Genomic DNA, 23,913 nt, shown 5'->3' on the forward strand with positions numbered 1-23,913 from the left:
CCTGGTGGCGCAGTGGTTGAGAGTCCGCCTGCCGATGCAGGGGACATGGGTTCGTGCCCCGGTCCGGGAAGATCCCACATGCCGCGGAGCGGCTAGGCCCGTGAGCCATGGCCGCTGAGCCTGCGCGTCTGGAGCCTGTGCTCCGCAACGGGATGAGGCCACAGCAGTGAGAGGCCCGCGTACCACACACACACAAAAACAAAAAAAACAAAAAAAAAACTGTCACTGTTTGCAGATGACATAGATACATAGAGAATACATACATACATATATTTAGGATACATAGAGAATCCTAAAGATGCCACCAGAAAACTACTAGAGTTAATCAATGAATTTGGTAAAGTTGCTGGATACAAAATGAATGCACAGAAATCTCTTGCATTCCTATAGACTAATGATGAAAAATCTGAAAGAGAAATTAAGGAAACACTCCCATTTACCACTGCAACAAAAAGAATAAAATACCTAGGAATAAACCTACCTAGGGAGACAAAAGACCTGTATGCAGAAAACTATAAGACATTGATGAAAGAAATTAAAGATGACACCAACAGATGGAGAGATATACCATATTCTTGGATTAGAAGAATCAATATTGTGAAAATGACTATACTACCCAAAGCAATCTACAGATTCAATGCAATCCCTATCAAACTATCAATTTACAGAACTATAACAAAAAATCTTAAAATCTGTATGGAGACACAAAAGACCCCCCGAATAGCCAAAGCAGTCTTGAGGGAAAAAAACGGAGCTGGAGGAATCAGACTCCCTGACTTCAGACTACACTACAAAGCTACAGTAATCAAGACAATATGGTACTGGAACAAAAACAGAAACATAGATCAATGGAACAAGATAGAAAGCCCAGAGGTAAACCCACGCACCCACTGTCAACTAATCTATGACAAAGGAGGCAAGGATATACAATGGAGAAAAGATAGTCTCTTCAGTAAGTGGTGCTGGGAAAACCGGACAGCTACATGTAAAAGAATGAAATTAGAACACTCTCTAACACCATACACAAAAATAAACTCAAAATGGATTAGAGGCCTAAATGTAAGACCGGACACTATAAAACTCTTAGAGGAAAACATAGGAAGAAGACTCTTTGACATAAATCACAGCAAGATCTTTTTTGATCCACCTCTTAGAGTAGTGGAAATAAAAACAAAAATAAACAAATGGGACCTAATGAAACTTAAAAGCTTTTGCACAGCAAAGGAAACCATAAACGAGACGAAAAGACAACCCTCAGAATGGGAGAAAATATTTGCAAACGAATCCACGGACAAAGGATTAATCTCCAAAATATATAAACAGCTCATGCAGGTCAATATTTAGAAAACAAACAACCCAATCCAAAAATGGGCAGAAGACCTAAATAGATATTTCTCCAAAGAAGACATACAGATGGCTAAGAAGCACATGAAAAGCTGCTCAACATCACTAATTATTAGAGAAATGCAAATCAAAACTACAATGAGGTATCACCTCACACCAGTTAGAATGGGCATCATCAGAAAATCAACAAACAACAAATGCTGGACAGGGTGTGGAGAAAAGGGAACCCTCTTGCACTGTTGGTGGGAATGTAAATTGATACAGCCACTACGGAGAACAGTGTGGAGGTTCCTTAAAAAACTAAAAATAGAATTACCATATGATCCAGCAATCCCACTACTGGGAATATACCCAGAGAAAACTGTAATTCAAAAAGACACATGCACCCCAGTGTTCACTGCAGCACTATTTGCAATAGCCAGGTCATGGAAACAAACCCAAACACCCATCGACAGACGAATGGATAAAGAAGATGTGGTACTTATATACAATGGAATATTACTCAGCCATAAAAAGGCACGAAATTGGGTCATGTGTAGAGACGTGGATGGATCTAGAGACTGTCATACAGAGTGAAGTAAGTCAGAGAGAGAAAAACAAATATCGTATATTAACGCATATATGTGGAACCTAGAAAAATGGTACAGATGAACCAGTTCGCAAGGCAGAAATAGAGACACAGATGTAGAGAACAAACGTATGGACACCAAGGGGGGAAGCGGCAGCGGGGTGGGGGTGGGGGTTTGATGAATTGGGCGATTGGGATTGACATGTATACACTGATGTGTATAAAATTGATGACTAATAAGAACCTGCTGTATAAACAAATAAATAAACTAAAATGCAAAATTTTAAAAAATAATGAATGAATTAATTTAGAAAATAAAATAAATAAAATAGAAGACCCATTAACTTCACTTGATGTTTAAGGTAAAGGTTTTAGTTACATGCAGATGAGTTTTTTTATATTAGAGTGTTTTAGTAGAGACACAAGTTATTGAAAGCAAGTCAAGCTACTGCAAACCAAGAGGAAATCTGTGTTTCATTCTTCTGTCTTCCTGTATACCATTTTAACAGCTTCTTCATCCACATGGCAGAATATAGCTGCCCCATGCTCTTGAGATTCCATATTGCAATTCTAGAGACAGACTGGCTACCTCTAAGTACCATTTTTAATTGACAGAGAGAAAATCTGACGGGCACAGCCTGGCTTCCTTTGCAGCCAGGGACATGGGTATGACAAAGACTAACCATGAATACTAAGGCCCGACCTAGGGGTAGGGAATTGTATTGTATTGTATTGGTGGCTATCGTATAGGCTGACTGGACATCCTAAAAGCTATCTGCTATAAAAGGCCTTCCCGCAGAACCTCTGAATCTGTGTTTTCCAAATTTCTCTGATGGTAGAATCATCAGGCCCTTGCCTGAAGAGTCTGACTCAGTGGGCCTGGAATGTTTGTTTTTAGTGAATACATCAGGTGATCATTATCATGAGGGAAGCTTGGGAAACCTGTGGAATCAAACCAGAGGCGACTGCCTGCACAGTAGGACATCTCTGACCCGTGTAGCCAAGCTCCACCACCCTGCATTCCTCAAAATGTCTTGACCTGTGATTCTCAGTGAGCCTACTCTCACCTCAGTCTGATCTCTTGGGAGTCTTCCATCCTGAATCATTTTCAAAGTCCCAGGAAGTAATTGTGAGGAGACTCAAAACTACCCACACTTCAACTTGGACAGGAGACAGGGGTCCATCCTTTCAATGCTGGACGTAAAAGGATTAAAAAGAAACAGTCAACTTCCCATACAGATTCCTCTCCCCCTCCTTAGAGATCAGGATAGTATGAAAACTCTCTTCCCTTAAGAACTCCACCTGCTTTGACATCTTTCATATTCTCACTTCACCCCTATCCCACCATTTCAGCCAACTAGGTATTCTGGTCTCAGACATTTCATCACATAGCTTGGAAGACTGATTCGCCTCTCCTAGAACATCTTCATAAAGGACAGTATAACAAACTAAAGGCTTAGCTTTACATGTTGTTTGAAGACAAATACTATTATCCTAATAATGCGATGCTGGTTTACCTTCAGGTTGGGGTAATCAACTAAAGGACGCTACTAGAATAAGGAACAAGCAGACATTTAATGACAACTGCCAAAATCTTTTTCCTGTGTAAAGCACAGTTGAGGTTTTCAAAAGACATATGTTGCAAAACCAGAAATACAAAAGGCCAGTGAACATGTGAAAAAATTGCTCCACCTCAGCCAGAACACAAATTAAAAGAACAATGAGCTCAATTTTTACCTATAAAATTGGCAAAGATAAAAAAGAATGATCCCCAGTGCTGGTGAGGCTGTGGGAAGGTTTACTCCCTTGCCGGTAGGAGTCTCAACTGGGACAGCTTTTCCAGAAGGTAATTGGGGTATGTATTTCTAAAGCCTTAAAAATGGCCACACTTCTTAACATAGCAGTTTTGCCTTTTAAGAATTTATCCTAAAAAAAGAACTAAGACTGGGCACAAAGATTTATGACAAAGTTGTTCATTACAACATTGATTATATGGGCAAATACCTGGGGGAAAGAAAACCCCCCAACAGAAACTGGTTGAGCAAACCTAGGCAGAGCCATCCAATGGATATGCTGATTGTATCAGCATCACAAAAACTGAGGAGGTACAATATTATTTATAGGCAGGAAAGTATTTTTGCAAAATAGTAAAAAAAAATAAAAAAGCTACAAGAGATATGATCTCATTTTTATTTTTAAAAAAATGTAGTAGAACATTTGGGCAGGGTTGCCTACTCTATAATCCATTGTTTGGAATTACCCCCATGCCCCTACTGAAAGGGCTAGCCTTCTTGCCTTTGTTTTAATAACAACTTGACTTTGGCTGATTAATATGAGAGATCAGTGAATAGCCTAGAATTCTCTGACTGGAGAATTAGAAATAAGAGACACAAAACCATGCTCACATGATTGCTGACGTGTGAAATGAAGGATGTTGTCCAATCAGGGCTGGGGTGGCCATTTTCATTCACCCACAAGCAGAGGAGTAGTGGAGACAGCCTTGCCTGCAGAAGGGAGAGGAAGAGAACAGAGAAACAGAACGTGTGCTTCAAGAGACTGCGATGGGTGAAAGGAGGGGTGTCACTGACTCCCTCCCCCCCACTTTTAAATAAGTCCCCTTTCCTTGAGCTATCTTGAGTCATATAAGAGTAAACCTCCAAATTTAACAGACATTATTCCTAAAAGATGGTATTTCAGATCAATTTTATGGTCTCAGTTTTGCTTTTTGGTATTTTTTTGTATTGTAACATATGAGATGAAAGGTCAGAAAGCCTGCACTCCAGCCAGGATTATGCCATTAACTATGTGATTTGGGGAAGTCACTCCACCATCTAGATTCTGTGGGACTTCTAAGCAGGAAATCCCAGGCTTTTTGGAAAGGACAAAGCAAACCCATGGGGGTAGGACCCACAGAACTCCCTATCTGCCCATCTTGTAGATGGCTCAAAACCCAAGTGAAAAAGACTGAATCACATCCTGCCAAAGAGTGGCAGCCTAGATGTGAATCCTGGCTCTCCTACTTAGGGCATGTGGGTTTGGGCAAATTGCTTAATGATTTTATATCTCAGTTTCCTTATCTGTAAAGTGGCATTAATTCTAATACTGCCTCCTTAGAACTGCTGAAGGATTAAAAAGAGGTAAGTTGTGTAAAGTTCTTAGCCCAGTGCCTAGAACATAAAATAAGGATTAGCTGTGGTCCCCAGAGGCCCTGTTCAAGGAAAGGGTGTTCCTTTCTTTCCAAGAGACACACTAGTCCCCTAGGCCTGTGCTTCTCAAACTTCAGCGCACCTAGAATCCCCCAAAGATGTTGATAACATGCAGATTTTGGGGTTGGCCCTGAGAATTTGCATTTCTAACTAGTTCTAGGTAAACCGATGCAGGTGGGTAGTGTTAACAATTCTGCCTCAGAGAACCCCTAACACATAAAAGCTTTTCATACCTGTTTCCAATATGCAAAGCACCTTCAATCAACCAGAAAGCTTTAAGAGTGGGGCCTTTTAATTACTTAGATGTTCTCATTAAATTGGAGTTAAACATCACCATGTTTTCAGTTTCAGCTCTTGGAGCAACTGTTTCTAAAATATATTATTAGTTCACTTTTTGGTTTTGGTAAGTTCAGGACATAATTTAGTCTTTCTTTGATGATTTGTGAGGCACTTCAGACCCTTGCAGCGCCTCGGGTCATTCATTTTAACTGCCTGGCTCCACAGACACAGGAGTTATGGGATAAGAAATTGGACTGAACTTGTTCAGACCCAGAGCATAGGCTGTACTCCACTGAAGGGTTTTACGTGTTTCTACTAACTCTTTGGAATGAGTGTCTTTGCTGGCCGTAAAGTGAAATGAAGGATGCTATTCTGGTTACTTGAAGGGTCCAGTTGCGCTCCAAATAGTTGAGCGATATATATATACACACCGCTACAGAATAACACTGTGCCAGGGAGGCAGCCAGGGACTCCCTGCCCTCCTATGGAGGGCGCTAAAGGACATATCCCTGGGAAGCGTTCAACCTTGAGGATGCCAGGAGCCCTTTCACCTCATCACTTATGCAAATACTCCTTTCTGCCCAGTCTTGTCTTAACAAAGAATTGGTGCAGCTTCAAAGCCGTTTCTCAAATAAATAGATTCACGACTGCTGCTACTGAACATTCAGGAAACCTGTTTTTTCTTTACTTGTGGGGGTTTTACAGAGGATTTCTGCTCCGTGGTCATTTCTCAAGCTGTTTCAAACTCACAAGGTCTATTAGGGACCACATGAACCATGTCTAGCCTTGCGTGGCTATTTTTCTCAATTCAGTTCTATTTCCTTCCTTCTCCTCCCTCCCCCTCCATCCTTTCTTCTTTTCCTCTTTCTCCTCCCTCTCAGGCATCAGGCATTCTTGTTTGTTTATTTTTAAACATATTTATTGGAGTATAATTGCTTTACAATGGTGTGTTAGTTTCTGCTGTATAACAAAGTGAATCAGCTATACATATACATATATCCCCGTATCTCCTCCCTCTTGCATCTCCCTCCCACCCTCCCTATCCCACCCCTCTAGGTGGTCACAAAGCACCGAGCTGATCTCCCTGTGCTACGTGGCTGCTTCCCACTAGCTATCTATTTTACATTTGGTAGTGTATATATGTCCATGCCACTCTCTCACTTCGTCCCAGCTTACCCTTCCCCCTCCCCGTGTCCTCAAGTCCATTCTCTAGTAGGTCTGTGTCTTTATTCCCGTCTTACTGAGGCATGACACACTCGCAGAGAAGGCTGCACCTTCTCTCCCATCCCCGCTGTTCCCCATCTTTGCCCTCTGAGGTTTCTCTGTGAATACCAGTTCTGTTCTTGTAGGAAAACTTGGTCTCCTTTCGATATATTTAAGTCAGGTCCCATTTCTCCCAGCTATTTCTCTGACTCTGAATCTTTCCAAATGTCTGCAGGTCTCGGCACACACAGACGTTCTTACCAAAGCCTGCTGACCAATGCTCCTTCTGGAGCCTGAGATTTATCAAGTCTGACCCTCCCTTCCATTTTGGCCATCAACAGACATGGGTGTGAGTGTCTGCTTGTACAACCCTGCAGCACCACCAATACCAACCCAAAATAAACACAAATCTAACTCCAGTAGCTTTGAAGAATCATGTAGATTAGTGCTATCCAGTAGAAATATAACATCCGTCACATTATGTTTTAAACGTTCTAATAGACACATATTTTTAAAGTAAAAAGAAACAGGTAAAATTAACGTTAATGATATACTTTAACCCAATATATTAAAATATTATCGTTTCAACAAGTATTCAATGTAAAAAATTATCAATGCAATAGATATTTTACATTCTTTTATCTACGCTAAGTCATCAAGATCCAGTGCGTATGTTACACTTGCTGTGCATCTCAGTTCGGACCAGCCACACTTCAACGGCTCAACAGCCAAAGGTGGGTCCTGACGCCTACACTGGAAACAGCATAATGTAGATGTTTACTGTGATTTTCACGAAGCAGCAGGGTGAGAGGTTTTACAAGCATATCATAAAGGCTACATCCTTAAAATCTTTCTTAGACAACTCTCTCCACCCGACTGCTAAGAATCTCTCAGCCCGTTCACCCCCCAACTCACCCCCTCACTGCTTCGTTCTGTTCTTCCTCTTCCCTCCTCCTTCTCCACTCACCATTCCTGCCCTAGGCCCCTGACACTGAAAACGCTTCTCTGACAGCATTTCCTCCAAAACTGAGTCCTCCTGGAATTGTACTGAGTAAAATTATCTGTTTTGTTGGCTGATTCTTAAAGGTTCCCGGTTCAGCCAGCACCTGCTCACCAGTCTCCCAGGTTTCTCATGGGTGCCTGGGTGAGCACAAGCGATCCCCAGCCGGAAACAGATGAGCCACTCTTCAGATGCGTGGGGACTTCACCAAGGCAACCGAACCTGCCTGCAGTGAAAATGCTCCTGCTAACCAGCCCACGTTGCAGAGCCCTTCTCAGGACCGCTGCCAGCACTGCAGCTCTAACAGGCGAGTTACTCAGAAGAGGAAGGGTTCTGCTCTATGGCAAACGCCATTCCCTCCCTCTGACACCTAGAGTCTCGGCAACGAGCGGGTAGAGAACATGGAGGCAGAGCAACAGTCCCTGGACCCCAGTTTTGTTACATTCAGCTTGTTGTATTCAGTTTTGTTATATTTTGTTATATTCAGTTTTGTTATATAAGGACTACAGAATTAATCACGATCTGTTTGTACAACTTTTCTGTCAATACCAGTTATATCTACTCTGTTTCTCTAAGACTCAGTCAGATGGGCTGTCCCCCAAAGACAATGCAGGTGGAGTTACAGCTTCCGGTGGTGAGAATGGATTTGCTCACGTTCAGCCCTATCTTCCCTTAAGATTCCTTTTGAAGCTCATAATTTCAAATCATTTGGTTGGAATGAAGATGGCAAACTTTGCTCATGAAATAGATCCTCTATCTATGGAAAATAGATACACAGCATAACTAGATAAGTAGCCTTGACCTTCTTGAGACACTATTGGATCTAACTGAATGGATTCTCATTATTACCATATCCACACAAAAGATATGATTGGACCAGGCAAGATCTACCCCCAAATGACCCAAATTTTCACAGGAATCAAAATCAACTCAGACTCCCAAGGGTCATCCAAATCAAAAGAGACCTAAAGCTAGTCTAGGAACCCCCTGAAGTTTTCTAACCCAGTGCAGTACTGGCAGAAATGGGTCACCCAGGGAAAGCACGGATCTGAACAGCACTCTGTCCAGCATCTTTCACGTCACATCAAGCACTCAGAGAAAATGGGCTGAAGACTTGGCTACTCTCAATACAACCTCTTGTATCTAAACATTAATAAATATCCAGGAAATATCAATTGTTCTTTTCTTCTTTCCCCAGCTGAATCGCATCATTCTAACACTGAATGGCTTTTTAATATCTTTGACACACTCCCCCTCCTGTGTCTGCCAATATTATAATGTATTATTTGGCTGGTGATTTTTCTCATTTCTCTTCTCAACTCAGCAGCCAGAACTGCTCCTCCTGACTTGGCAGAAGTTGAGAATGTCCATTCTTGCTGACTTTTGTGCCCGTTCATTGCCAAAAACCCATAATATTTAAGGTTTTTAATTCTTCCTCTGCATTTTTTTTGAGAGGGGTTATTATTTGTGGCCAGAAAGTCAACATTTTTCATATTTACTCCACAGTTTATAAAGTACCTAACACAGGTCTCTACTTCCTTGCAATCCTCAAGAAATATGTAATTGTCAAGTGAGACAAGTTATGCAAGAATTCTATACACAATCTAATTAATTCTATATACAAACTAATTAATTAATCTAATTAATCTGTTTTGTTATTGTTATTGTTATATACAGGAGCATATTTTCCTGTGTGTGGTACACAATCATAGTTTCCTCTGAGCTAGTTCATTTACAGTACCTCTCTCTGCTGATCTGGATGAATAATAATTTCAGATAAGTTTAAGACAGCTGAGGCACAGTGGAAAAGGTGTCAATGAACTGGACTCTGCCACTAACTAGCTGTATCCTTAGAAAGTCACTTAATATCCATAAACCACATTTATCTTCATCTGTTAAAATAGGAGACTGGATTAGATCAATGGTTTCCAAGGTGCAGGTCCCCGGGGCCCTCCAAATTCATGGGATCTCCAAATGCATGTGTACACCTAGTAGGCTATAGATGAAATAAATGATATGTCTCACTCATACAGGTATAGCTATTTGTTTCAAATATATGTAATTGCTGTTCTGATTAATGAAGTTAAAATTCATGCAAATGATTATTGAACTCATAGTGGCATATTGTCATTATATACCTGCTCAATCCATGCACACTACAAGTTTAAGTCCTACTAAATGGGAATCCAAAAAACTTGAGATTGAAAAGGGGTTCTCACACTTGAAAAGGCTTGGGAATCTCTGTGGTATAATGATCTGTAAGATCCCTTTCAGCAATAAAATTCTGTGTCTAAATATTTCTATTTTGACAGGGGGTCTTCCATGCTCTAACTCAAAGGCCAGTAAAGGAAATAGCTGAGTATGGGGTGGACTTGGAGTAACCCTCAGCCAGCAGCATGCAAACCAGAGCTCCATCCAGCCACACTGCACTCCAACTGCAAAAGCTCTTACAGAGGAGAGGAAAATTCCAGATGGGGGCTATTACTGTCTTAGAAGATTTCTTAAGACTTTTTTTTTTTTCCTCTTCTCTGTTCCATTTAACTGTTGACTCACTTCTGGCTATACATTTCTGGAATTGGTATCAATTATGGCAGCCAAACATGAAGCAAGAAATCTGCTCTCATTTATAGCCTTAGTGTTTTGACTTGAAACACTAGGTCTTTTCAAAATAGGCATATGCAAATACTAAGCAAATTATACCCAAACCACAAACCACTTCTTTTGGGAGCCATCTAATATTTTTTTCACCTTAATATAAGCTTTAGGATAGTCCTGATGGTAAGAATTATTCCAAGGATGTAGGACTAGATACTCATTTATGTAAGAAGCCAAGTTTAACGATTATGAAAATAAAACGATGTGAATGTCTTTTAAAGAAATAAGGAAGGGACAACTTACTTATTATGGGTTCCTTGAAGGATGGACCATGTTTTTTATCCCTCTGTGTCCCTGTATCCTAACATTTATGGTTGTTGTTATATCTGTTAAATGGTGAGTTTCCTGAATAAAACGATATGAATGTCTTTTAAAGAAATAAGGAAGGGACAACTTACTTATTATGGGTTCCTTGAAGGATGGACCATGTTTTTTATCCCTCTGTGTCCCTGTATCCTAGCATTTATGGTTGTTGTTGTATCTGTTAAATGGTGAGCTCCCTGAATATAAAAATATCTTCCAATTCTAGAAGAATTGGAAGAGGATCTTGACTGCCCTTCAACTAAAAGGGACAGGATCGGAAATAATCAATCACAGCCTATGAAATTAATATGAATAATACAGAATTGAATATTTATGTGAATGCATTTTCTAAAAGCTTGGGGGGAAAAGAGGAAATGAGCCAATAGAACTACCACAGCATATCACTGTAAAGTGATAGATACCTATTTTTCCACTATCTTAAAACTGACTTCTTGGGAACTGGTTTATCACGTTATATGTGGAGTTAGCAAACTACTGAGAGAATATAAAGTGGCTAAAAATGTCAGAGGAATGACTCGAAGGGACCATTTGCTCCAATCTAAAGATGCCAGAGAGTAGTAGGCCCTAAAACTCATAGGAAAAGAATGAAGCAAAATAATTAAAAAGAGAGTTGGGTCAAGATGCTCAAGAAATAGAGCTTAGGCAAAAACAAAACAACTGACTTACAATGTTTCAAACGAGAGAAGGCAGTGGTAAGTTTGTGATATATGACTGAATGGTTAGCTTGACAACAAAGAGAAACTTCAACCAAAGAAAGAATTATTTACAAGAATAATAAAAGTGGCAATCAACATTCTTTTTAGTAAACATTATGTATCTGGAACTATTCTCATCTAATTCCATCTTCTTGGGACTTCCCTGGCAGTCCAGTGGTTAAGACTCTGAGCTTCCAATGCAGGGGGCGTGGGTTCGATCCCTGGTCAGGGAACTAAGATCCCACATGCCATGTGGTGTGGCCGAAAAAAACAATGGTAATTCCATCTTCTCAATTCTGCCATTAGGTATGTGCAATGTGATCCCGTTTTACAGACGAGGTTGGAAAAGTTTGTCCCAGATGACTCAACCAGAAAGTGGCAGGGTCAGGATTCGAAAATAGGACTCTCTGAGATGATGGGTGTTCAACATCACTCCCATTAGGGATCCTAATGGAAACTAAAGGAGCAAGAGAAGAAGCACCTTTGTGAAAATTTCAAGATCAGCTTCTACTAAATCCATGAGAAAAGCCTAGCTAGCTGCACATGGAAGAAAGATGAAATGGTCCACTTCATAAAACAAGGGGACTGAGTATCATATTAAAAGAAAGAAAAGGGAGGCATTAGTAGCAGGGGCCACTAACATTGCAACACACTGTTTACAAGATTTTTGCAAAAATTCTGCTTCAGTTGTTGACAAGAACAGCCAAAGGCATGATTTATACAATCTGGCAATCTGCCATGGAGAGGCGGGAAAGAGCTGACGGTGAACTTAAGAGAAGTCACAAAGAGGGGGTGTAATAGAAAATTACTAGATGTTGAACAGGGAAAAGGCTTTTTGCTCAGACAACACAAATCATATAAACACAAACTAGACAATAATACAAAGCAGTATAATATCAAAGAGTATGGGAAATATTACCTGTGATATGGACTATAAGAAGTATAGGAAATCAGATATTGGGCTAGATACCATTTATGCATTTTATTATTTTTTAAAAGATAATCCTAAAAGAAAAAAAAAACACAAAAAGAAAAGATAATCCTAGATCCTAGTTTGAAAAGTATTTTTAATTAGAATTCAATTAAACAAACAAAAACCAGTGAGGTTTCACTGAGTAACAAAGAAAGTACTAGACTGGAAGTCCAGAGATTTAATACAACATTTTAAAACAAATACCTTGGTATTGCTAAGTTTAATTTCCTCCCTGGTAAATGGAGTATAATAATAATACAAGGCTCAGAGGATCTTTGTGAACATTAAATGCAACAATGTTTGTGGAAATTGCCAGTGCTGTGCAATCTTCATCATCGTGATTATAATTCCTGCTCTGATCCTACTTAGCTGTATGACCTTAACAACTAGAAAATGGAACTGGAAATGAGGAGGTGAGATTAGATTATCCCTTTAAACTCTCCCATTCTCTGCTAATATAAATCACTGCTTCCCTTCAAAATTACATAAATATATTTTGCAGTAGATAAGCAATTAAAATGTGTAAGAACCCAGCACCTCCATACCCAGTGGGTAGAGAAAATGCGAAATTAAACTGACAAGGAGAGAGGCAAAGCTGCCCGTCTCATCCCATATACTGTGTGTGGCGTGCAGATCGGTCAGTTGTAAGAAAACACTGGTGAAATTTAAAGGCAGTGGAGTGAAATTTTGAAAAGAAATATCCATATACAGGCAGAGCCCCCATCACATCCCATTCAAAGGACACAGGTCAATGATAGCAGAATAATACAGCAATGCTTCTTCTCCATTTATTTGGTAAGCTCCTACTGATTCTACAAAGCTGGATACAAATGTCTGTCACCTCCCAATTTGCTCCCAGAGCACTGTGTATATCATAGGCTTAACAGTCCTTTGTAGTTGGTTGTTTTGTACATCTATCTACCCACTAGATTGCTAGGTCCTTACGAATTAGAATAGCATCTTATTCAATTTTATAGCCTAGCCAACCACAGGGTCTGCCATATAAAAGTTGCTCAATAATGCTGGTTTGAGAATTGAATTAATTAAGTAAATGCTGAAAACACAAAGTACATGATAGAAACTGGCTCTTAAGTCAACAGAAAAGACTTTCAACTTTAAATGGCATCTGACACAGTCTCTTTAAAATTTCCCTTAAAATAACCATGAATCAGAAGGGAGGGAGGGAATTAAAAACTAACATTTTCATTAACCATGATGGAACTGTGCTGAAGAGTGCAGTTGGTAAATCCTTGTGTTATGCTGCCTTAATAGAAAGACTACCCATCTGAAAAAATGTTACAAAGTCCATTCAATTCTCCCAAATGGTCTGGCTCCCTGGAATAAGAATGCAAGACCTGTCCCAACCCAGAAACTGGATAGCTGACCTTTACTGACTAGCTGCTGCTTTTGGAGGCTGTCAGAATATTGTTATTTCCCACCATCCCCATCTTATAAACATCCAACCTATGAATTATAGGCAAAAGAAACCAAAGCAAGTGGAATAAAAATTATAATCAAAGACACAGTTGAAAAAAAATCACAAATTGGAAAAAGCCTCAATTATGCAGGTGTAAGGAGCCCATAATATTTCAGAGGGAAAATATATATAAAGAAAAAACTCTCCAAGCATCCAGACAGGAATAATGAATTGCATAATAAAGGGAGGGAAGTCAGGCTGATCACAAACTTCTCCTTCGTATTATTATTATTATTATTATTATTATTTTGGCTGTGCCACATGGCTTGCAGGATCTTAGTCCCCCAACCAGGGATGGAACCCCAGCCCCTGGCATTGGAAGCTCAGAATCCTAACCACTGGACCACCAGGAATTCCACTCTTTTGTATTACTAAATGTTAGAAGGAAATTAAGCAGACTGTATAGAATTTTGAGGGGCAAAAGTTGTAATTCAAGATTTTTATACCCAGTTTTTATGACTCTTTTATGACTCTTTTAGTTGCAACCGAGAGGAAACCCAGTTCTAACTAGCTTAAGGGGAAATAAATGAATATATTGTTTCACAAAACTTCCAAGGTAACTTTAGGTACAGCTAAACTCAAGGGCTCAAATATTGTCATTGCCCCTCTCTCTCTTCCTCCCTGCCATCAACCCCGCCAACTCTTGCTTCATCCTTTCTCTGCTTTTCTCTCTATATTGGCCTCATTCTCTCCCACTGTTATGTACACTCTTTCCCTATCCCAGGAGGTGTGGCCAAGGAAACAATTCCATACCCACATTGTTTTAGCTCATGATTCAAATGGATGGCAGACTCCCTGCATCTGTGAGATTTTCAATCTCATGAAAATACTTTGGTTGCTCGTATTCAGACCATGTCTAATCACCATGGATGAGAAGTTGGTCCATTATTGGTCAGGCCTGAGTCACACACTGGTCCTGCAGCCAGCGCATACACTGTGATTAACAGTCTCACAAGAACCTAATGAGATGGGAGGGAGACGGTTCCTTCATAGAAATAAAGAGTGGGTAGACAATAAGAGCAAATATCAACTACATTTCCCCCATGCCTACTTAACACAAACTCAAACAATTTCAAAAGTCCCTCCACCTAATGTTTGTCCAACTAATGTATAACTAAAGTCACACTTACTCCAAAGAGAGACAACACAGAATCACAACCAGTTACTACCCCATCTTCATGCCCAGGATCTCTGGGTGATGTACACATCTCTGATATCCATATATGGTTTCTCCTGATTCAATAACCTGCAATATATATTTTTAAAATTACATTCAAGAAACAACTGGGGGCTTCCCTGGTGGCGCAGTGGTTGAGAGTCCACCTGCCAATGCAGGGGATACGGGTTCGTGCCCCGGTCCGGGAAGATCCCACATGCCGTGGAGCGGCTGGGCCCGTGAGCCATGGCCGCTGAGCCTGCACGTCCAGAGCCTGTGCTCCGCAACGGGAGGGACCACAACAGTGAGAGGCCTGTGTACAGCAAAAAAAAAAAAAAAAGAAACAACTGGAAGTTTGAACACTGACTGGATATTTAATAATAATAATGCATCATTGTTAATTTTTTGGGTGTTATTGTATTACGGGTTTTTAAAAATAATACTTACGACTTATTAACAGATGTAATGATACGATGTGTAGGGTTTGCTTCAAAATAATCTAGTGAGTGGAGATATGCATGAAACCAGATTGACTATAAGTTCACAATTGTTGAGGTTGGATACATCAGGGTTCATTATTCTATTGATATTTATAGTGGTTGTTTGAAATTTTTCACTATAAAGGTACAATAATAATAGTTATAATAAAAAAAAATAACCTGCAGTTTAAATGATCAATGTAATGATCCCTTACAGCTCCCTTACACAGTAGAGGAGGAAAAATAGCATATCTTCCAATAAAACTCCATTCAGGGGACTTTCCTGGTGGTCCAGTGGTTAAGACTCCATGCTTCCACTGCAGGGGGCGCAGTTCAATCCCTGGTCCGGGAACTAAGATTCCACATGCCTCGCGGTGCGGCCAAAAAAATTAAAAAACAAAAACTCCATTCAGAAAGGGTGCCATGATGTATGCCACAGCATGTACCAGACCCTACAGAATAACACAGCAAGAATTTACATCTTGACAGTCTGCCAACCCCAGGCTTCTCCCTGTGCACAGATCGCCCACATTCATTATTCTTCAAGGCTGTGCCTAAAACGAATGTAGGAAAAAATCCTTCTGGAGGTCCTGCCCCTTAACATCTCTCTTGCATTTGGTGTTATTACAAGGACCTGGGGATTGCCTTAGAAATCCAACAATCCCAAGTGCTTTCCAGTTGATATTTCTCGGGAAGTTCAATACTTTTAAACCCCTAGTCATCTACTGATTGGGTCTACTTCTGTAGGTGAAAATCCGAAATCTTGTCTTGTCCTTGATTATAGACCAGACTCTTGTGCATACCTGTTTCTTAGCAGCAGAGTCCTAAATGACTCAGGCTGAGGTATTGAGGCAGAACTGATCAGTGCTGTGCCCAGGCTGAACCGGTTGGTTGGCTGTTTACTAGGAAATGAATTGTTACCTTCCCCACCAGCCAGTGCTCAGCAGGATAGTTTGGGGAGGGGCTTAAAGGATCAGGTTTCTGGATTTCTCAAATTCCTTCTGAGTCCCAATCACAACCCCTCTCCATCTCACACCTCCCAACCTCTGCCAACACTAACTTCAGCTTGGGTCAGGGATTATGGCTTTTGTAGTTCCATGAGGTGCATGATTACCTGATCCCCAGCAGTCTTAGATAACTGCCCACATCCAAATGGAGGAAAGGCACCTCTTAACGAAGTTATATACTATTTCCTTCCTGCTTTCACAGGGACCAATTTATACTGAAGCTTTTTCTTTTCTTGAAAGACATGCAAGAAGCAGGCAACATCCTGAAATCTTGACAATTCCTCTAAAGCTCCAGTCTCAGCAGGCACATGGTCTGAGTCCAAAGAAAGAAGAGGTCACCCTTTAACCATATGTTTTGGAACAGCATAACAAAGATGGACGATTTTCTTGCCCTTGGTATGGGGGTCCTCTCCATCCTGTGATACACTTAGACTCAACCAAATCTTTACTGTAGAGTTTATTCCTAGCAATGGCCTTTTCCTAATAGCAATTCTATACTTACTTTTTTTTAGTTGTAAAGGACAGAAAACCAACTCAAACTATCTTAAGAAAAACAAAGGAAATTTATTGGCTTGTCTGACTGGAAAGTCCAAGAGTAAGACTTCCAGCGCAGCTGATCAAAGATCTCAAACAATTCAGCTAGCCCCACTCGCATTTTCTCATTCTCTTCCCTCCAGCACTCGCGTTCTCTCTCTCTCTCCATCTCAGCACTCACGTGCTCTCTCTCTCCATCTCTAAGATCTGCGTGTTTCATTTTGCTTATGTTGGCCTCATTCTCTCTTGCCACAGATGAACTCTGTTCACATGGCAGAGAAGATGGCCCCTCGCAGCCCAGCTCTACATCCATACAGCTCACAAGCCATGCATGTAATTTAATTCAAAGGCCCTGACTGGCCCTATTTGGATTATATCCCCACCCCTTGTATAAGTCATTAAGGACAGGTTATCACAGGTAACCAGGTCTAGGTACATACCGACTCTGAAGTGATAATTATACCAAAAATACATGGGTTGAGGGAGTAAACGTTCCTCAATTGAAAACAAAACAAAACAAAAATGACAACAACAACAAAAGACAAACAGGAAAAGCTGAGCAGAAAAGCACAACAGATGTTCCACTACTCCAACTTACTTGTCTTCTATGCCTGAAGGCATTCCCAACATTCCCAAGATTCATGGGGTCAGAAAATACATTACCCATTTATCTTTTCTGATAAATGTACTTGAAGAAGAAATTCCAGCTAACCAAAATTAAGACACTAAGACAGGAGATGCCCACATACTAAAAAGTACCAATGTACTTCCTTTCCTCAGTTTGACTCTAGACTTGGGAATTAAGTTTTATTTGTGCTTTCAGGTAGATGTTGCCATACTGGGCTGAGACTTCGTCCCTCTTTTTTGTTTTCAACTTAGCTTCTGCTTTGGCTCCTTTCCCAATTCCAAGAAATCTGATTCTCAAGTCACATCCTTCATCTAACATTTCAGACAGCACCTTTTATTGGATTTAACCAGTTAAACAACACAGTTGGTACATAACTACTAGCATGGATAACATCCAAAATACTGACAACACCAAATGCTGAAGGATGTAAGACAACAAGAATTCATTGCTGATGAGAATGCAAAATGGTACAGCCACTTTGGGAGACAATTTGGCAGTTTCTTACAAAGTTAAACATAGTCTCACCATATGATGCAACAATCACACTCCTAGGTATTTACGCCAATGAGTTGAAAACGTATGTCCTACAAAAACCTGCACATAAATGTTTACAGAAGCTTTATTCATAATTGCCAAAACTCGGAAGCACCCAAGATGTCCTTCAGTCAGTGAGTGGATAAATGGTGGTACATCCATACAATGAAATATTATACAGTAATAATAAGAAATGAACTATGAAGCCATGAAAAGACATAGAAGAAACTTACATGCCTATTGCTAAGTGAAAGAAGACACATCATAGTGTATGATTCCAACTATATGACATTCTGGAAAAGGCAAATCTACAGAGACAGTGAGAAGATCAGTGGTTTCCAGCAGTTTGGGTTGGGGGGAAGGAGGGAAGAATAGATGGAACACAGGGAATTTTTAGGCTAGTGGAACTCTTCTATATGCTACTGTTATTGTGGACACATGACATTATGCATTTGTCAAAACCCACAGAACTAGATAGCGCAAAGAGTGAACCCTAATTTAAACTATGGACTTTAGTTAATAGTAATATATCAACACTGTTCATCAATTGTAATAAATATACCATATCAATGCAAGATATTAATAGTAGGGGAAACCGAGGGGGGTATATGGAAACTCCCTGTACTTTTTGCTCACTTTCTTTGTAAACCTAAAACTGCTCTAAAAAATAAAGTCTACTCATTTAAAAAAAGACAAATACAAATAGCAGAAGCATCTTTTGGTGCCAGAAATAAGGAAGTGCTCAGAAATGTGTGTATGTGAAAAGGACATAGGATCCAATCTAAAAGAGCTCCCAGTAGCCAAAGCTGGATCAACTTCATAACAAAATAAATAATGACAGCATGCGGCTGTATATAATCCTAATAATAAAATAAATATCCACAAGTCCATACTGAAATAAATAAAAAAGATACAACTCTTCCTTATGGAAGAATGAATTCCAATTAAGAAATATGGGGGACTTCCCTGGTGGCACAGTGGTTAAGAATCTGCCTGCCAATGCAGGGGATAGGGGTTCGAGACCTGGTCTGGTAAGATCCCACATGCCGCGGAACAACTCAGTCTGTGTGCCACAACTACTGAGCCTGCGCTCTAGAGCCCACGAGCCACACCTACTGAAACCGGCGTGCCTAAAGCCCGTGCTCCGCAACAAGAGAAGCCACCACAATGAGAAGCCCGCGCACCGCAACAAAGACTAGCCCCTGCTCGCCGCAGCTAGAGAAAGCCCGTGCACAGCAATGAAGACCCAACGCAGCTAAAAATAAATAAACAAACAAACAAATAATAAAATATTTTTTAAAAAAGAAATATGGAAGGAATGAGGGGAATAGAAAATAGACATTAGAACACTACCGTGTTAACTGTTGCAGGCAAGATCTACTGATGAATGCTCAAACTAATGAGTGAAAGCTTGAAGAGAAACAGGATATTTGCATAGTCTCAAAATATTGTCCTTGGGCTTCCCTGGTGGCGCAGTGGTTGAGAGTCTGCCTGCCGATGCAGGGGACACAGGTTCGTGCCCCGGTCCGGGAAGATCCCACATGCCGCAGAGCGGCTGGGCCCATGAGCCATGGCTGCTGAGCCTGCGCGTCCGGAGCCTATGCTCCGCAACGGGAGAGGTCACAACAGTGAGAGGCCCAAGTACCGAAAAAAAAAAAAAAAAAAAAAAATATATATATATATATATAGTCCAAAAATTACTTATTAATTACAATAGGAAAATAGTAACGGTATAATAAAGTAAAGCAGACATCACCTTACCCAAGTGATCAAGGTTAACATCACTAGTAATAAAACATATTGAACCATGTATCCACCAATACGATGCACTGAGAAGGGTACATGACCCCTAAAGTATCCTTCCCAAAACGCAAAATTGCAAGCTCACCGTGAAAAAACACCAGGCAAACCCAAATTGAGCAACATTCTACAAAATATCTGATCAGACTCTTCAAAAATATCAAAGTCATGGAAGACAAAGAAAGCCATGTTCACATTGGATAATTTGAGGGGACTTTAAACAGGGTTAATTTAAGGTGTCGGCAGAGTGTAGGGGAATAACAAAGGATGGTCACAGTGGCCAGCACCGGGCTTGAGCAGGCAAAGGGAGGACGTAGTCAGTGGCACCTGGATAGAAAGCTTGCGGAGAGGCCATCCGACAGGGCCTGTGACTTTCAGTCAAGGACACAGCCATCCTGATGTGACTCCCCCAGGGAGGGATCTAGAGGAACAAATTCCCCAAACTCACTCTCCCCGCTCCCTCCAGTCTCCTGCCAGCACTCCACAAGGAGCAAAACCCAACCTGGAGCCACAGGTAAGGACTGTTGATGTGGTCCATACAACACCTGTCTGCTGGGTCAATGCACAAGGTGGAGAAGGCAGAGCATGGACCTGGAGGGCCAAATGGAAGCCGCTCAGCACAGAGCTTGCCCTCACAAAGCACACATTCTTGTGGAGAAAGACAAACAACATAGTAACAGCAAACATTCAGTGAATGCTGACCATGTGCCAGATGCACTCTGAGCACTTTACGTGTTATAACTCACTTACCCCTCACAATAGCTAATGAACTCAAATTAACTACTGAGGAAACTGAGGCACAGAGAGGTTAGAAACCTTGTGCAGAGTTCATATGTGCAAGAGTTGGTATCAACTATTATAATTTGAAAAAAGACAAAGCAACATTTAAACTCTTAAGTAAATCACAGCAAAATGTTTTTGGAAACTATAAACTAGCATTTGGGGAGGATGGAAAATGAGGGCAAAATGAATATTATGGGTAAAAGACAGAGGGTTTATTTTTAAGTTGTAAGATAAACCACTAAGACTAATAGTCCTTGGGGATCAATTGAAATATAGTTGCCAATGGATGTGTAAAAAAAAAAAAGTCAAAAAAAAAAAAAAGTCAGAAGAGCTGGATCAAAAAGGAAAACACATTATAGAAAAAGAAAAGAGAGAAACAGGGGTGGGGAAAGTAATATGAGCATATTCTGTTAAACAAAATTAATATGCAATTATAACTATTTAAATATTCATACTATGCAAATGCTTTTTGCAAATGAGATTATAGACTTGCTTGCAAACAGTAATCGTGCTAAATAAATGTAAGGTGCTATTATTTAAAACAACAACAACAATAACTAGTGGATAATATTGGCAGCAGTCCCTACCGAAAGCTCAAGCTTCCAGGAAGATACTATCTATAAAGAAATATGCAGGGCTCACAGCATCCCCACAGCTAGAAGGGGCTTAGAAATGAGAAACATTTCTTTCTGAGTTCTCCCTTGAATTGAAATTGACTGGCTTCCTGGACAGTAACATGGTGAGTTTCAGGAAGGAGGTTCAGAGGACAGAAGCCTCCGGGCTCATGATTGCCCCCCAAAGTTTCTCTGTGGGACCAGGACAAACTTAAACAGTTCAAGTAAACGGCCCTCCAGCTCTGGTACTTGTAACTGTAAACATGTCTGTGCCGCCCCCGTCCACTCAAGCCCCTCCTCCCCTTCATCCACAGAGCTGACGAAGCACAAGGAAGCTGAAGTCGCTGCGTGTTTAGATCAGTTCTGCAGGACACAGCAAAATCCGAAATGGATTGTGACCTGCTGATAATCTTTCACAGTGAACCAAGTGATCATTGATTAAAAATAGCTTTGAACATGTATTGCACATCTATTTCAGGCCTCGTTTTATTTGGAATGCAAATACTGCTGGAAGCCAGAGCTACACGAGCAGCAGCTGGAAAGCTACTCAGACATTCTAGCCAATTCTTGTCAAGCCCAGTTGGTGAAATGAATGCCATTCTGCGGTCTCAGTGAAGGAGAGATTGTTAATTATGCCCCACTGCCCAGTGGTTTCTATTATGGACACATCTGAAATGAGAGGCTCATTTGAAATTCCCAATTTCACTGCTTCCCGGAGCCTAAACCAAGTTTAAAAACTGATTTGTGAGGATGAGAGGGTAGTGCATACAAACTGCCTCGCCCACAGACTCCAGGTAGGGCTCTAATGAAAGTCTGTCCTAGTTTCAAAGGCTCTTTCATGCCCCGGGTGCTCATATTTTCATCGGTATTTCTTACCAGTTCCTAAAATGCAGTGTTTGGGCAGCCTTCTCAGTAAATAATAAATAAAACACACACGCCCATCCCTACACCTCAAGGCTAAGGAGTTTAGTTTCCACGGCGCCCTCAACCACCGCAGGCTGTGATATTTTCATCTCTCTGAAAGGAAGGCAGGCTGGGACCTTGTCTGTTTCGACAGAAAACCTTTCAAGGAATGTGTATGCCCTGCATCAAAAGACACGGCTGTTTTTTCTGAGGAAAACTCCTCTCCAAATGATCGCTGACTCCTGTTTTGGCAGCGGGAAGGGTGGAGTGGAGACTGCACTGTGGGCGTTGCCATCTTTGAGAAGGGAATGAAAACAGATCATCAGCCAAACCCAGGGTGGCTATTCGAATCCTACTGGGCTTTACTTTGAGCCAACCAGCCACTTTCTATTTCACTTAGACCTCAAGTAACACAGGTCCCTGACCTCCCTATGCTCGTCTATTCCATCTTCCCATGAGACCACCGGTGTTCACAGAACGGAGATCGTCATCTGACCAGGCAGCAGCCCAGCATGGAGACGTAGGACCAGGCTCACGTTGGTGAGTCAGGTGTCCTACATGACGCAGTATTGCTACCGAGCAAGGGCTGGCTGCCCCAGGCACAGAAGCCAATACTACGGCATTAGCTTTTGAGAAAAAGAAGAGCTTTGTTGTGAGATCGACCGCAAGGAAACTGGAGACAAAGTTCTCAATCTGTCTCTCCATCCAGGCTTCAGGGCAAAATTTAAGGAGTTAGGGGAATTTCAAACTTGGAAGCTGATTGGCTAGTCTTGAATTAGTCCATATAAGCTACTTACGGTGCAGGAGGCCAGATTTTCCTTATTGAAGGACTTCTTGCTTCGTAAAGGACTCCGGTGGCAACACTTCTATTCTTTGAGTTCTGTGGACTGAAGATCCTTGGTTCTGGGGTCATCCTGGAGAGGTGGGTTCGCGTCTTGCACATGCACAGTGCTGCCTCTGTAAAGTAACTCAAGGTTTGATTAATCAACCTAGTTAAAGAGGCAAAACCAGTTTAAGCTGGTGCTGTTTCAATTTGATTAATCAACGCTCTGTTTAAGGAGGCAAAACTAGCTGAAGCTGATCAATGTTTTACGTGCTGTTTCAATATCAGAATTGCTGGCAAGCTATGTTCTCTTACCCCACCCTCCCTTAAACTGCCTGATGACTAAGATTCATTTTATTCCTTTATGCCAAACCTTTCAAGCCTTCATCCTTAAAAAAAAAAAAAAAAGTATAAATGCTCTTAGGAGGAGACAATCATGTTTTATCATTCATTTACCCCTGGTGGCTAAGTTTCCAAATTTTTTCTGACAGCAGGAATTCTGATGGGGGAAGAAAAGTTAGACTGGAGAGGGTGAGAAGGGGCTGTCCCTAAAGGAAAACACATGGTTAAGGACAATGAAAGTAAACTCCGCCTTATTCATAATTTGGCCTGGAACTGACCTTGCTTAGTCCAGCCTAATTTGCACCAACTACTTGGATGATGGATCAACTTTATAGAAATTAGTCTTTGATAAGACTGAGGAAAATCAATCAGCTGAAGAACTTGAAAATTATAGAGAGCAATATACAGGCTTAATTTTAAAAGTGTTTCTGAGCTGCCTAACAATGTATCAATTAATGGGAGAAACTGTGCCATTCCTTCCCCAGGAAATACTTAAACAGTCTCATTTGTTTCTGACAATGGTGCTCGACAGGGCTTTTTGGCCTTAGGCAGGTGTGGAACTAAATCAAGCTGGAGGTCCAATCCA

General features: G+C 40.9%; 1 long non-coding RNA gene across 1 annotated transcript; it reads right to left on the reverse strand.

Annotated features, from left to right (window-relative positions):
- Positions 1-3,002: 3,002 nt before the first annotated feature.
- On the reverse strand, positions 3,003-23,105 carry LOC308627407. Its single transcript, XR_014017403.1, has 3 exons — positions 22,960-23,105; positions 4,318-4,416; positions 3,003-3,106 (listed from the first exon to the last, which is right to left on the reverse strand). It is a non-coding gene; the product is annotated as an uncharacterized lncRNA (long non-coding RNA).
- Between the last annotated feature and the right edge of the window lie 808 nt (positions 23,106-23,913).

The sequence above is a fragment of the Mesoplodon bidens genome, assembly GCF_964165515.1.
Source record: "Mesoplodon bidens genome assembly, chromosome: 14".
NCBI lineage: Eukaryota > Metazoa > Chordata > Mammalia > Artiodactyla > Ziphiidae > Mesoplodon > Mesoplodon bidens.